The sequence below is a fragment of the Myxine glutinosa genome, chromosome 12 (genome assembly GCF_964187855.1).
Source record: "Myxine glutinosa chromosome 12, kmMyxGlut1.1, whole genome shotgun sequence".
NCBI classification, from domain to species: domain Eukaryota; kingdom Metazoa; phylum Chordata; class Myxini; order Myxiniformes; family Myxinidae; genus Myxine; species Myxine glutinosa.
In genome coordinates, this window is record NC_136272.1 from 28,343,989 (window position 1) to 28,360,457 (window position 16,469).

General features: G+C 41.9%; 1 protein-coding gene across 7 annotated transcripts in view; it reads left to right on the plus strand.

Annotated features, from left to right (window-relative positions):
- The window catches only part of LOC137438044 (estrogen-related receptor gamma), a 210,926-nt gene that overhangs the window by 69,295 nt on the left and 125,162 nt on the right, over positions 1-16,469 (plus strand). For 2 of the 7 annotated variants that reach the window (XM_068132912.2, XM_068132915.2), the window contains one exon: positions 1,590-1,857. The exons of the other annotated variants lie outside the window; for them this stretch is intronic. The gene's annotated coding sequence lies outside the window, so the exon portion shown is untranslated. The remainder of the gene's footprint in view (positions 1-1,589; positions 1,858-16,469) is intronic. 7 annotated transcript variants of the gene reach the window in all.

The window sequence follows — 16,469 nt, forward strand, 5'->3', positions numbered from 1 at the left end:
TTGTTCCAAAACTGCTGGTCTTTGCCTCGGTATTCCCTGGCAAACTTTAGTCTTGCCCTGATGTCCTTTCTGGACAGCAAACGTTTCCTCCTGGCACACCTCCCATGTAGATAAAATTTGTGCAGCCTCTTTCTAATGGTAGACTCGTGCACTTTGACATCAACAGTGGCAAGAGCTACCTGTAGGTCCCGTGATGACATTCTAGGGTTCTTAGAGACTTTTCAGCATCTTGCGGTCTGCTCTCGGGCTGAACTTGCTGGGGCGGCCTGGCCTGAACAAGTTGGCAGTTGTTTGGAATCTTCTCCACTTGTAGATGATCTTCCGGACAGTCGAATGATTGATTTCAAATTGTTTGGAGATCTTTTTAAATCCCTTCCCAGACTCATCGGCATCTATAACCTTCTTTCTGAAGGCCTCAGAGAGCTTTTTTGATCTCGTCATGGTGACGCCGCACACTTCAACAACAAAGAGCAAACCAAACTAAATGTCTGAGGTTTAAATAAGACAGGTTCCTCCAAGATCCTCTCTAACGATGTTCTAAACATTTGCACCTGAGCTGGTGCACCTGATTCTAATTTTAGGTATTTGAAGTCGTGATAAATGTGGGGGTGTACTTACTTTTTCCACATGTGAAATTTGCATTTATGTTTATTTAAATTATACAATGGACTCCAAAATGTAAATGTTTCATGATATTTGTTATATTATATCACCTTTATCTATCAATATTGCTGAAATGAAGATCAAATAGCTGTATGTTGAAATATGTTGAGAAAGTCAAAACTTTACATGTGGTGTACTTACTTTTTCACGTGACTGTATGTATATAGTTTTTATGCAAGTGATTGTCATATATGTACTCATGCCTATGTATCACCAAGGTGGAAGTTGAACCATATCTTAAAATTAAATCACAGTTGTAAAGAGTTTATTTGTGGGAAACATACACAACGTTTCTATCTACAAACTTTGTTCGATGGAGGTAATGGATTGTGGAAGAATGTGACAATTGTGACATACCCACTGTATCTTGGGCTGCGACAGGTTAAAATTGTCAACCTCTGGTGTTGACAACACTTGGCTTTGGCTTTGTTTCTTTCGTCAACGAAGCGTTTGTGTCACGTGCCTACTGTATGTATGCCACGTGTAGGTTGGCATAAAGAAATCCACCGAAAGGAGACACAATGCTGTGGATATGCAGTGGCCTATGTTTGGCTTTGTACCAGTACCATGCTGTGCAGAGAAAGAGTAGCTTTAGATACCAATAAGTGAACGTTATCACGTGTTCAAGATCATATCGGAATTATGAGGGCAGAAGAGGGAGTTCAGCACCATATTCATTATAAGCAACACATTCATTCCACTCATCATGCTTTACCTCATTTTACCCTCAGGAAGGCCATGCTTCTGAACAATAATCTGCTACATCAAACTGTCCAGATTGTCCTGCTGAAACCTTGGGCCTGTAGCCAACACCCCATCTAAGACGTCCACATTGTCGATTCAGAAATGAATACTGAACATCTTTCCTCTGCATTATAAAATCAATATATCTTGAAAGAAACTTGCTTTTTTCTTTAATATTGCAGAATGTACGATGCGAATAAGAAGAGTCAGACGGATTGAGAGTGAGCTTGCCATGTTCATACGAGTTAATCCTGCAAGTTTCAAAGTCCACTCACTGGCAAGGATGATCGGTGAGGTCGGTAGAACGTGCGTCTCCACAGGCCTTGCATGGGCCCACACATCGAGAGTTTTTGCAGGATGGGTTGCAAGATATCGATCAACTTTTTGGGAGCGTTGACCAGAAAGTTCTCCAAATCTTTCATTGTGCAGAGGCACACCGCTTTATCGCAGGTACTTTCCAATTATTTTCGGCTTCTTTTAGAAGCTTTTTATGCCATTTTAGATTACAATCCTCCGTGGACCGATTCATATACGTTTGGCTCCCCGATTAACCTTGTTGTTATGGATGTGTGCGGATACCTGCCGACCATTCTGGGGTGGATTACGTCATTTTTAGTCCAATAGTGGTTGTGATTGGTGATACATCATTTGTCTTCTTCCTTTTTCGGTTTAATCCCATTCCTCTGTTCCCACTCTTCTCCAATGCACACATATACGCCATAGCCAGTGCATACGTAATAAATACATGGTCTTTAATTTGCGAAAAAGGTTACCATTACTACTTCAACAAGTACTTCTTTAACGGCACCAATTACTTCTGCCTTCTTCTAGGGTCGGCTGGCGAACGTTTTTGTCCCATCTCTTTCACGAATCAGCTAGCCAGGCAATACGTTCGACTGAGGGTGGTTTTGAGCACGAATTTGTGATGTGTTCCAGGATGCTGGCGATAATTCGACGAATCTTTACAAAAAGCGTGGAATGTTTAACGTCCATAAACAACCAGTGCTGAGAGACGGGTCCTCCGGCTTAATGTCCATCCGATGAACGGAGCCCGCTTTGATGCTTTGCCCTTTGCCAACTGTTTGAGATATCGTGCAATATATCGTTTTTGGCCCCATCTATGAGTGGTGAAGAATCACTTTTAAAATTATAGTTTCTGGATGTGGATCTTCACCAAAATCTAATCATTTCGTCCTTGTCGTCCACTGGGGTTATGGGGTATCAGTAAAAAATATCCACACATAATACCCCATAAAGTCAAAGTGAATTGTTTTTTAGAATTTTTTACAAAATAATTAAAAATGAATACGGAAACATCTAATTTATATAAGTATTCACCCCCTGAGTCAATACTTCGTAGAAGCGCCTTTGGCAGTGATTACAGCTTTGCAACCTCTTGGGTATGTCTGTATCAGCTTTGCACATCTGTATTTGGGGAGTTTCTTCCATCCTTCCTTGCAGATCTGTTCAAGCTCTGTCAAGTTGGATTGGGAGCATCGGTCGGTGATCAGCAATGTTCAAGTCTTTCCACAGATTCTCAATGGGATTCAAGTCTGGGCTTTGGCTGGGTCACTCAACGACTTTCATGTTCTTCTTCTGAAGCCATTGCAGTGTTGCTTTGGCTGTATCATTGGGATCATTGGCCTGTTGGAACGTAAATCTTTGCACTCTGATGCAGGTTCTCCTCCAGGATTTGCCTGTATTTGGCTCCATTTATTGTTCCCTCTATCCTTACAATTCTCCTAGTCCATGCCACTGAAATGCATCCCCATAGCATGATGCTGCCACTACCATTTTTCACTGTGGCATGGTGTTAGATGGTTTGACGAGCTGTTCTAGGTTTCCACCAGACATAGCGCATTGCATTCAGGCCAAAGAGTTAAGTTTTTTCTCATCAGACCACAGAACCTTTTTCCTCGTGCTCTCAGAGTCACGTGCCTTTTTGCAAACTCCAGGCGTGCGACAAAGTGCCTGTTTTTTTTCAGGAGTGACTTCCGTCTGGCCTCTTTTCCATAAAGCTTAGATTTGTGAAGTGCTGCAGAGACTGTTCTCCTTCCAACAGGTTCTCCCGTCTCAGCCAAGGAACTCTGTAGTTCTGTCCACGTGGTCATTGGGTTCTTCATCACCTCCCTGACCAAGGTCTTTCTTGCCCAATTGCCCTGTTTGGTCAGACGGCCAGCTCTCGGAAGTGTGAGGGTAGTTCTATATTCTTTCCATTTCCTAATGAAGGAGCTCACTGTGCTCATGGGAATTTTCAACACTCCACAAATATTTTTATACCCTTATCCTCACAATTCTATCTCGCAGTTCTACAGACAGTTCCTTGGACCTCAAGGTGGAGTTTCTGCTCTGACATGCACTATCAACTATGGGACCTTATATAGAAAGGTGTGTTTCTTTCTTAATCATGTCCAATCAATTGAATTGGCCACAGGTGGATTCCAATAAAGTTGTAGAGACATCAAAGGAAATTGGATCATCTCAAGGATGATCAAAGGAAATTGGATGCACCTGAGCTCAATTTTGAGTGCCATAGCAAAGGGGTTGAATACTTATTGACTCAAGACATTTCAGCTTTTCATTTTGAATTGATTTGTAAAAAAAAAAACTTTTTAAAAATGCACTTTGACATTGACTTTGCCGAGACACTGCTGCAGTGTAGTATATTGATGATTATTTTTAAACAAGGAAATATAGCCACAGGAGGAGAAAACAATTCGTTTTATTGAACGTTTATTGAACCTCCCAAACAACAGGTTCCAAAACACATTTCATGACAATTACAACAACCGACTGGTTATAGGTTTCGGGATGGGTTGAGACGAGGGGCATGGGGGGTGGGGGGAGAGTGGTAACACAGGTGTGTAACATCTACCTGCCTCCCTGCCCTCACCACCTGTACCTCGATATATTTACCTCCTCCACCGAAGGTGGAGGTTATGTTTTCACCTCTGTCTGTTTGTTTACGAACAGGATATCTCAAAAGGTTGTGCACGGATTCGGCCGAAATTTGGTGGAGATGTTGGGTTTGTGACAAGGTCGAATCGATTCCATTTTGGTGAAGAATCGAATATAGACCGGATACGATAAAAAAAAAATTGAAGTGATTCTTCACCATTGAGTGATAGGGCCGAAACGATATATAGTATGATATTTCAAAGAGGTTTGGATGGATTATGATAAAACTTGGTGGAAGAGTTGGGTAAGTGACACGAACAAGCCGATTCGATTTGGGCTCAGGTCCGAATCCAGATCCAGTCTATCAGTGGATACAAAACGTAAACTGTTCTGTCTGGCGGAGGTACGTGCTCACTGCTCTACTGTGTGCCATTGTAGTTTTTTTGTTTTTGCATACCCTGTTAAGAGAACTCACTTTGACGTCATATATTATGATGATGTCATCAGCTTTATATTATGACATCATTTTTATTGTGGATCTGTATTTTGATAACGATCTTATTGTGGAATGATAATTATAACAGCTAGTTTATTTATTTATTTATATTTCGACATACTTTTCCTCCCACAACTCACATGGAATTCCATGGGGAAAACCAGAGAGAGGGGGAAGGAGCTCCACGGACAATCGCCTCGAAAATTCTCTCCACGTGGTGCTTTGGGTGTCCTCTCGTGGTAAAAAATGAGCATTGCACGAAGACCCCACCAGGGCGGCCAATAACAGGCAATACGCGAAGGTGTGCTGGAGGGGGACGAGAATGCAAGGGAAGTTAAGGAGATAATGGTGAGGGGAGGGACGAGGAGTGTGGGAAATACGGGAAGGAGGGGTTAGGGGTGAAAGGAAAAATTTGCGACATTTTGCATACCTAATACGGAGACGACCTTTGCGACATTAGACGTCATGCGTCACGCTCAGCAGTTCCAATCGTCAGGCAGCTTAGGACCGGATTTGAGATGGATATGGATGTTCCGGACAAAAGCGCCAAATTTTTTCCCACATGTTACCCGTTACCTTAGCTTTCCATTTTTGATAGGAACCACTTCCTCCGAATACATTATGGCGGTCATCTTGGATTTTAAAGATGGCCGCCATGTAAAAACCTATATCGACCAATATCTCAGCTTCTAAACCACTTAGGATCACAATCTTGGTGTCTAAACATACATTTTCTGGGTCAAGGAATACAACTATACCATTTATAAAAGCAACAGGCGATTTTTATTCACACAAAAAAGAAAATGAACATGAAACTTGAAATAAATATATAACGGAATCTTACTACGAGTACCGACTACAAAGCCGCAATGAGCCGGCGAGGCCAAAGCCTCTTGCCAATATTTTACCCATCACTATGGCATCAGTAGGTTAGGTAGTTGGTAGTAGGTAGGTGTAGTAGATACGGTACCTAGTTCAAAATGACACCATTTGCATTCTGGATGAGATTAAAATTTATAAAATTTCCTTCTTGATTAATTCGGTGAATTCCGTCTCAACTTCGGATATTTCCGGCCGTGAAAAACTATTAGTAAGGGCATTTTATGAGATATTTCACAAATCTGTTAACTAAATTGTTACCAAAAAATTTCTTCACCAATATGTTTGTAAAGGTGTGTAATAACATGTGTTAAAATGTTGAAGTTCAACTCCCGTGGGAAACCCAGAAAAAAAGCTGTTGAATTCTGGTACCGAAAAATTATTTTCGAGAATTTTTATTTTTTTAAATCGGCCCTTAAGGAACTTATGAGGGGTCAAATAAGGGTTTTTCATGATTCTGAGTTGATTGTTAACATTTATATTTTCACTTTTACATTTACACACAAAGTAGCTTTTATTTCACATACATATATAGTACTCAAGAGTTATTTCTCATTCACAATGTCAGAAGTTTCAACAGTCATTGTCTATGTCTTCTTCAGACTCAACAACATCATGACTGCAGTTTCTGCATGTAATGCCATTACAGACTCCACAGGCCGAGATGCACGTGACCCCAACCTTGGAATGACGGGTAGATTTGCCTGCTTTATTATATTCACAGCCTTCAGCCAAATCGGAAGATCAAAGGTCACTATAGCGACCCCAGCGCGCCGTATGCACTCTTTCAGAGTGGTGAAGATGGTGTTGAGGTCATTAGGGTCTCCTTCAATAACTGGGAGGAACTCGATTTGTGTGCTCTGCTTTGCATCATTAGCATGGATTCTCTTCATCCAGCCATTCCAGTTGGACTGTGGGAACTCAGGATCGTTGGCTTTGATCACCCACCCCGCTGCCCAGAGTGTGTCACCTGGAGTGAGGAGTGGCTGATCATGAGCCAGGGAGGAGGAAAGCTCAGCGAGGGGGAGAAACATGATCGCGTTCGTTCCTATCTGTTTCCTGTTCGTAAATGGAATAATCTTTACTTCAGTTCCTCTCAGGATCTTAGCTTTGTCGAGTGCCTTCAACTTCACCCGGGGGAAAGCTGCTGTTGTCTGTGGATCTGGCAAAGGTGGTGCCGGAGAGGTGACTTCGATCCAACCCATTGAGTGAAAGGGAGTGTTTCCGTGAATAGAGACAATGTTTAAATCTATATTGTCTCCAACAAACTGAGTGACTGCATTGTTTGTTTCCCCAACCTCCATAAAGACCACCTGATCATTACTTGACAATTCACTTTCACTGGCTGGCACTTTGGCTGTCATCACTGATTATTCCTCAAGCGCAGCATCAACCGCAACCTCATCATTCATCTGTTCATCGGTTTCCTCCACAATGGTGTCAAGAGTGCCAGAAGTATCTGGAACATCATCTCCACTCCTACTATTAAGGAAGCAGTATTTGTAGTTTTGTGTCTCCATGTAAGACTCAGTGTATCCCAGCCGGTGGAACTTGTTGAGCATCCATTTTGACCCAAATCTATGATCAAGTTGTATGGCAAGCCCCATTTGGTGTGGCAATACTCCAGACCGAGGTCGACAGGCCTTAATAAAATTCTGCCCCCAAACGGCAACTCTTTCGTCTGTCTTGACAATCGGTCTCAAGAACATCTGAAGGCTTGCAGGAATAAGTGTCAGCTGACTATCGATGTCAGTCATACTGTGTGTGGTGGGGTATGACTTTGGACCTAAATCAATCAAGGCAATATCATTGGATATGAACTTGAGTGCCGTCTTTATGATCTGAGTCTTCTCATCTCCATGGTCAAGATTAGCATGATGCCCTCGCAGAATATTGTCGGTGCCATCTTTGAGACAGAGTACATCTGCCCTTCTTTCCTGTGTTGTGAAATACAAGGTGTCTTCGTATTTCTCTAGAAGTTTTATCTTTAGCCAATGCTTTGAATAAGAAAGGCTCTTCTCTGGTGACTGATCAAACTCCTGCAGCTTTTCATGGACTTGGTCCATGTTCATTACCCCATGCTCTAATTCTGAGTCTAACCATTCGCAGAATTCAATAAAAACTGCCTCTCGCTCCTCATCAATACTCCTCTGTCCTCTCTTCCTTTTTCCTTCCTCATCAGTCTTGGACAAACTGTCACCTCTCGCAAACGGTACAGTGTTTCTTCTGCTACCAAGTCGTTGATCCCTTCCAGGCGTCCAGTGACTTCAGTGCCCCAGTCATCCCCGCGACTCCGTGCTGTCTTCAGCAAGCTTGTCTTCAGTGTATCTGCAGTCAAATTATCTGGCACTCTGTATTTCTTTCTAGCTTGTGCTGGATTATTTTTGTAGAGCTGGGCTGGTTGGTTGCAAAGAATGCATACATCCTTATACAGGAGGTCAACTGACTGTGATCTTCTAGAACTGCAGCCAGTTGATGAACTGAACTCACAAGTTGTGCGTCTTCTCTTCAACTTTGATGACTCTTTCTCTGCCTTTGATGCTTGAGCTGACTTCTTGGTGGTTGCAACAAAGTTGTTGTACAGATCATTTTTACACTTCTGGTGGTACCTCAGTTTTCCTTCCTTTTGAGCCTCCTTCATACGTTCCACAACAGTAACATTTTCGACAGTTTCTGCTTGTTTCAATAAAGTTGAGTATCCCTTTGGAGTTGCCTGTATGAGCCTTTCAGCTGGTGTATCCGAGCGTGCACAGATGAAGCAATTGAGCACAGGTGGAGTAACGTCTTCATCCATATTGCTAGACTCCATGTCCTGCAAAGTAGAAAATGAGATATATTTAGAAATTATTTTTCCACAAAGGAGTGTCTGTGGTGAAATATAAATGTTAACAATCAACTCAGAATCATGAAAAACCCTTATTTGACCCCTCATAAGTTACTTAAGGGCCGATTAAAAAAAATAAAAATTCTCGAAAATAATTTTTCGGTACCCGAATTCAACAGCTTTTTTTCTGGGTTTCCCACGGGAGTTGACCTTCAACATTTTAACACATGTTATTACACACCTTTACAAACATATTGGTGAAGAAATTTTTTGGTAACAATTTAGTTAACAGATTTTCATATGTTTCCCTTACTATATCCCCGACAGCTGCGAGATTTCTAAAAAAAATAATCCTTCGTCAATTTTAGAATATTTGATGCCGTTTTCAGCCTCCGAAACGCGGTAATAAGCTTTTTTGAAATATTTTTTCAAATGCTCGAATCTCATTGGTTCCGGTGCTTGGTGACGATTTTCGTTGAAGATAACCAGGGCCCGTGTGTGCCCGGGGAACGAGGTTGGTCTTAAAGTATTTTAATTACAAATTAGAGGTGCATAAGATTGGGAATCAAAAAAAGACGGGTGAAACAAACTCCTATTGAACGTTTTCGCAATTTTTTTATGCATACTTCCGCATCTGCAAGATGGCGGCCTCCATGGAGCGATTTGGTGCATCAAAGCTTCGAAATTCTCAAAGGATTCAGCAAAATCTGGCTTTTCAACATAATACTACGTGTTCATTCACAACACCGGCTTCGCCGGCTATAATTCACCAAATGTCCATCTGTCTGTCCATTCCGTCTGTTCGCAGGTACCGCCAAAACGGCTGAACTGATCGCAACGATATTTTGGGTGGGTAATCCTGGGACCCCCTGGAGTAAAATAGGCAATATTGTTTTTCCAATTTTGCCAATTTTGCAGTTTTTCCAAACACGATGGAATAATATTGACCGATATGAACAGTGATGTGGCTTTTATTGAAATTCTACAAATGCTGTTTAGATTTTGATGACAATTATGAACCTGCCGCGAATGCAGAAGTGGACAGATTATGGCAATGCGCGGGTTTGATAATATCCAAATACAACCGTCGTTCAATCATAATGTTTAATCATTAAACGTTAATTGTGTCAATCGTTTTGTTAAAGTATCAATTGATGATTGGAATTGAGTGAATACAATTACGATTTTGAATTCGTAATTGTGTTCACCCAACCGTACGGAACTTCACATCAGGATTTAAATATTTGTTTATGTCACGAATGTTGTTAAAAGTTTATTTTGTGATTAACTTGTGATTGGAGTTATGCTGTTTGGAATGAAAAAAGAGATATTGAGTTCAAACGAATGATGGAATGCCATGACGGTTTCTACTTTCTAAACATGAAATTCGCCGATCGCCAGATGCAGATTCGCCATTGAATGGGTATGGACCAAACGTACCCGTTGTTTGCGAATGGGTACGTTTTCATGGAAGTCCTTCATAAACTTGATGTCCATGTCTGACGTGTGACTGAAGATGCTACAGGAATGTGGAATTTATTGGTTTCATGCTTTAGCATTCGCCGTTTCTGCATTGTCTGTTTGCTTCTGGCCTCCCACCCGTGCATGGCACGGGTATCTCACTAGTACTGTTAATGTACCATCATCACTGAAAATACTGCAAAAAAATAATGTATTCGGAGGAAGTACCAAAAATGAAAAGCTAAAGCTATGGGTTGCATGTGGAGAAAATTTGGCACTTTTGTCCAGAACGCCCACATCCATTTGCTAAGCTGCCTGACTACAAGAAAATGACGCAGATTGATGTTGATATCTCCGAGAGTCCGGGACTCCGTACCGAGGGACGACAAGAAAATGGTGGACCCTCCTTGACTTGCTCGATGCATGGACCTCTTGGAAGCATGCTTCTTGTCCGGACTCCTTGGAAGGGGTGTCACCGTCTGATTAACGATGCTCGTGAATCTCTCATCAGGAAATTCTGCTTCTCCATTTGAGGGCGATCCGGCCGCTCGGAGCCGGGTCAATGAAAACGCTTGAGGGATTAAAACGGCGATTTTTCCTGGATTTTTCTCCCAGGAGCTAAAGTGCTGTTGAGCATATCAAGGAAGCCATGCAGAAAGGATGGAAGTTAAAGTGAAACGTCAGACGCACCGTTTACCTCTCCCAGGTTCTCCGCTGCCTGCGTTCTCTGATGGCCGTTTGTGAACACGGCCCGTGAACTTGCTCTTTTGAACGACCTTTAGGGCAGGTACGACTCTCATGGGAGATTTTCCTCGAACTGGTAGTGGCGGCTGTAGAATCGCAGTGAGCGTATCTTGGATAGCCAGCTTCAAGACTCCGTGCCTCCGCCACAAATTTCATTACCTCCGCCACCAAAGGTAGATGGAGGTTATGTTTTCACTCCTGTCTGTCTGTCTGTTTGTCCGTTTGTGAACAAAATATCTCAAAAAGTTGTCGATGGATTCGGACGAAATTAGCGTATGTGACAAGGACGAAATTATTAGATTTTGGTGAAGGTCCGGATTCGGATCCGGCTAGTAGAATTTTTAAGTGATTCTTCACCATTGGGTGAAAGGTCCGAAAACGATACATAGCAGGATATCTCAAAACGTTGTGGACGGATTTGGACGAAACTTGGTGGACAGGTTGTGTGTCTGACAAGCACGATTCGATTCGATTTTTCTGGAGATCTGAATATGGATTCGGATATGAGAATTATTTAATGTTTAAGTGATTCTTTACCATTGGAAGATCGGGCCAAAAACTATACATTGCGGGATATCTCAAAAAGTTATTGATGGATTTGGACGAAACTTGGTGGGGAGGTTGATTGTCTGACAAGGACGAATCGATTCGATTTTGGTGAAGATCTGAATATGGATTCGGATATGAGAATTATTTAATTTTTAATTGATTCTTCACCATTGAGTGATATGGCCAACCAGGTGGTGGTATGCCCTCTTCTGAGTGCCGTTCTCGTTGACTTCTGTAAGGGGGAAGGTCGGGGTGGGCTGAAACTTCAAAAGTTAGTATAGAAAAAAAATCTGCAGGCCACCTACCTCCGAGAAACGACCATTTGACGATTGCAAATCACAAAAAAGCCGAAAAGAAAGATTAACAGTAATCTGGAGTCACCATTATGTTGCTGAGCGATTTGTGCAACAATCTCAGAATCATTCAAGTTTTATTTTCATTAACGACAATGGAGGCACCAGCGACGCCATAAGTCATGTATGGTCATCGCCACCCTCATACAGACAAATGAAGATGATACATTAGTTATTTTAACTATATTCGGCAACTGATTGGCACAATAGCAGTTTCATTTGATAAATGTCTTCAAAGTACTAGAGTATATTGTAGTAGTTTCAGGAATAAGCCAAAGTCCTTGTACCCGTTGGTAGAAGTGATGGAGCAGGTCGACATGCCATGCAGTAAACTGCTCTCCTGAAAGTGAACTCGAAACCACAAAGTGGTGGTCGAGGGTGGTAACCCTCCACTAAGAGATCCACCGAAACATTGTTGTCAAATCTGTGACTGGTGTTGCTCTATACCAAAGATGATGCATATGGTGGACCCCACACCTTGGACAACCCTATGTGCGGTGCATAGAGATGTCACAGTTGCCAAACCTCCTTACAATGAAGAATCACCAATTATTTATATACTCTGCTGTAAATACCTCCTCCCCTGCTAGAATCTCCAAAAAAAACCTTAAAGGATGCGCTTCTGCACTAAATTCCATGAGGTGCATTCTTTCCACCTGTACATGACACGTGGAGTCCGATGTACCTACATGAGATGCTCACTTAATATCATGGGTTTTTATGTAACCCCTGACACTAATGGGTTGAAGATATAAGCCGAGATAGGTGGTGGGATACCGAGGCATGGCAGCTTCAGTCTTGTAGAGGTGTAGTAGAAGGAAAGTTGAATGTACTCGCTGTAACTTATCTTTGGAAAGATTTGAATCGTCGATTTCAAACCTTCCCAAAGGTAAGTTACAGCGGGTCCATTCAACTACCTGGGAGCCTTGTAGATTGTGGACCAAGATATCCATCTTCAAACTGTTTGTGGCAGTCATTGTTGGATGTCGAGGAGACTTCTTCGATCTCTGAATTCCATCCATATCATCTCAAGGTGCTACTCCAGTCCCATTTTAAAGATTTTAGTGTGGGTGAACCATTGCTACTGCTATGATACTATTACTACTACTACGTATTTACCGGCTGCAATTGTTCCAACCTTCTGCGAAGAGCTTTTTTGGCCAGTTTTTCTTGAATGGGTTAGCTTCACGCCTGGTATTCGACTGGACGGAGCTGGAATTTGGCCATGGTGCCAACAATGACTTGCATACGCTTTGGGAAAGACATGCCGTGAAATCTTCAACGTCCATCAACTCTCCATCTGCTGATACAAGTGGTTAGGAGGCGAGTACTTGATATTGATGTCATGTCCAGTGGCTTAGGAAGTGAGTACCTGATATTGATATTATGTCGGTAGGTTCGGAAGTGAGTATCTGATATTGATATGTCTGGTGGGTTAGGAAGCGAGTACCTGATAATGATATCATGTCCGGTGGGTTAGGAAGCAAGTACCTGATATTCACCTATTGTCAAGTGGGTTTGGAAGCGAGTACCTGATATTGATGTCATGTCCAGTGGGTTAGGAAGTGTGTACCTGATATTGATATATTGCCAAGTGGTTAAGGAAGCGAGTACCTGATATTGATTGGAAGTGATTAACTGATATTGAAATCATGTCCGGTGGGTTACGAGGTGAGTACCTGATATTGATATAATGTCTGGTGTGTTTTGAAGCAAGTACCTGATATTAATCTCTTGTCGGGTGGGTTAGGAAGCGAGTACCTGATATTGATATTATGTCGGTAGGTTTTGAAGTGAGTACCTGATATTGATATCATGGGTTAAGAAGTGAATACCTGATATTGATTTCATGTCCAGTGCGTTAGGAAGCGAGTACCTGGTATTGATTGATATCATGTCCGGTGGGTTTGGAAGCAAGTGCCTGATATTGAATTATTGCCAAGTGGATAAGGAAGGGAGTACCTGATATTGATTGGAAACGAGTATCTGATATTGATATCATGTCCGGTGGGTTAGTAAGTGAGTACCTGATATTGATCTCTTGTCGGGTGGGTTAGGAAGTGAGTACCTGATATTGATATCATGTCGAGTGGGCTAGAAAGTGAGAATCTGATATTGATATTATGTCGGTAGGTTTTGAAGTGAGTGCCTTGATATTGATCTCATGTTGAGTGGGTTAGGAAGTGAGTACTTGATATTGAGATTTGTAGGTTGAGAAGCGAATACCTGATATTGATATCTTGTCCCATGGGTTACGATGTGAGCACCTGATATTGATGTCATGTCGGGTGGTTTAGGAAGCAAGTACCTGACATTGATCTCATGTCCAGTGGGTGAGGAAGCAAGTACCTGAAATTGATCTCATGTTGAGTGGGTTAGGAAGTGAGTACCTGATATTGATATTATGCCAGGTGGGTTAAGAAGCAAGTACCTCATGTTGATATGTCTGGTAGGTTTGGAAGCGAGTACCTGATATTAATGTGACAGTGCCTTCAGAAAGTATTCACACCCCTTGACTTCACATTTTGTTGCGTTACAGCCTGAATTTGAAATGGATTCAATTGAGGGTTTTTTTTGTCACAGATAAACACATAATAACCCATAATGTCAAGTGGATTTCTTTTTCAGAAATTTTTACAAAATAATTAAAAATGAAATACAGAAATATCGAATTCACTTAAGTATTCAACTGCCTGAGTCAATACTTCGTATAAGTGCTTTTGGCAGTGATTATAGCTTTGAGCCTTCTTGCGTATGTTTGTATCAGCTTTGCACATCTGGATTTGGGGAGTTTCTCCCATTCTTCCTCGTAAATTTGCTCAAGCTCTGTCAAGTTGGATGGGGAGCATCAGAGAACAGCAATCCTCAAGTCTTTCCACAGATTCTCAATGGGATGACATTATGGGGTATTATGTCTGAGCTTTGGCTGGGCCACTCAAGGACTTCCACGTTCTTGTTCTGAAGCCATCCCAGTGTTGCTTTGGCTGTATGATTGGGGTCATTGTCCTGTTGGAATGTAAATTTTTTGCCACAGTCTAAGGTCTTTTGCACTTTGCAGCAGCTTCTCCTCAAGGATTTGCCTGTATTTGGCTCCATTCATTATTCTATCTATCCATACAAGTCAACCAGTCCCTACCACTGAAAAGCATCCCCATAGCATCATACTGCCACCACCGTTCTTCACGGTAAGGATGGTGTTAGATGGTTGATGAGTTGTGCTCCGTTTCTGCCTAACGTACCGCTGTCCATTCAGGTCAAAGAGTTCAATTTTCTTCTCATCAGAACACAGAATATTTTGCCTCATTCACGTGCCTTTTTGCAAACTCCAGGCATGCTGTCATGTGCCTTTTTCTCAGGAGTGGCTTCCATATAACCATAAAGCCTAGATTTGAGAAGTGCTGCAGAGACTAGTGTCCTTTCTGCAGGTTCTCTCATCCCAGCCAAGAAACTCTGTAGTTCTGTCATTGTTCATTGGACTATTTATCACCTCCCTGACCAAGGTCCTTCTTGCCCGATTGCTCAGTTTGGTTGGACGGCCAGCTCTAGGAAGAGCCTGGGTAGTTCCATATTATTTCCATTTCCTAATGACGGAGCTCACTGTGCTCTTGGAAGCTTTAAACACACTAGAAATTGTTTTATACCTTCCCCAGATATATGCCTCCTCACACTTCTATCTCGGAGTTCTACGGACAGTTCCTTGGACTTCATGGTAAAGTGTCTGCTCGGAGATGCACTGTCAACAGTGGGACCTTGTATAGAAAGGTGTGTTTATTTATAAATCGTGTCCAATCAATTGAATTGGCCACAGGTGGACTCCAATCAAGTTGTAGAGACATCTCAAGGATGATCAAAGGAAATTGGATGCACCTGAGCTCAATTTGGAGTGTCATAGCAAAGGGGTTGAATACTTATTAGCTCAAGACATTTCAGCTTTTCATTTATAATTATTTTGGAAATAAATTCTAAAAAATAATTTCACTTCGATGTTATGGGGTATATTGTGTGTAGACCAGTGACAAAAAAAATCTCAATTTAATCCATTTTAAATTCAGGCTGTAACACAAGAAAATGTGAAAAAGTGAAGGGGTGTGAATATTTCTGAAGTCATTGTGTTTGTCTGGTGCATTAGGAAGCAAGTACCTGATATTGATATAATGTCGAATGGGTTAGGAGGCGAGTACCTGTTATTGGTGTCATATCAAGTGGTTTCAGAAGTGAGTACCTGATATTGATATATCCGGTGGGTTAGGAAGTTAGAACTTGGTATTGATATCGTGTCCGGTCGGAAGGTTAGGAAGTGAGTACCTCATATTGATATTTTGTCAAGTGGATTAGGAAGCGAGTAGCTGATATTGATATGTCCGGTGGTTTAGGAAGTGAGTACCTGATATTGATATGTCCGGTGGGTTAGGGAGTGCGTATTTGATATTGGTATGTCCGGTTGGTTAGGAAGCGCGTATCTGATATTGTTGTTATGTCCAGTGGGTTAGGAAGTGAGTACCTGATATTGACATCAGATGCAGTGGGTTATGAAACAAGTACCTGATATTGATATTATGTCGGGTGGGAAAGGCAACGAGTACCTGATATTGATATCATATCCGGTGGGTTCGGAAGCGAGTACCTGATATTGATATTATGTCCAGTGGGTTAGGAAACGAGTATCTCATATTGATATCACTTCTGTTGGGTTCGGAAGCGAGTATCTGATATTGATATCATATCCGGGGAGTTTGGAAGCGAGTATCTGATATTGATATTATGTCGAGTGGGTTAGGAAGCGAGTACCTGATATTGATATTATGTCCAGTGGGTTAGGAAACGAGTATCTCATATTGATATCACTTCTTTTGGGTTC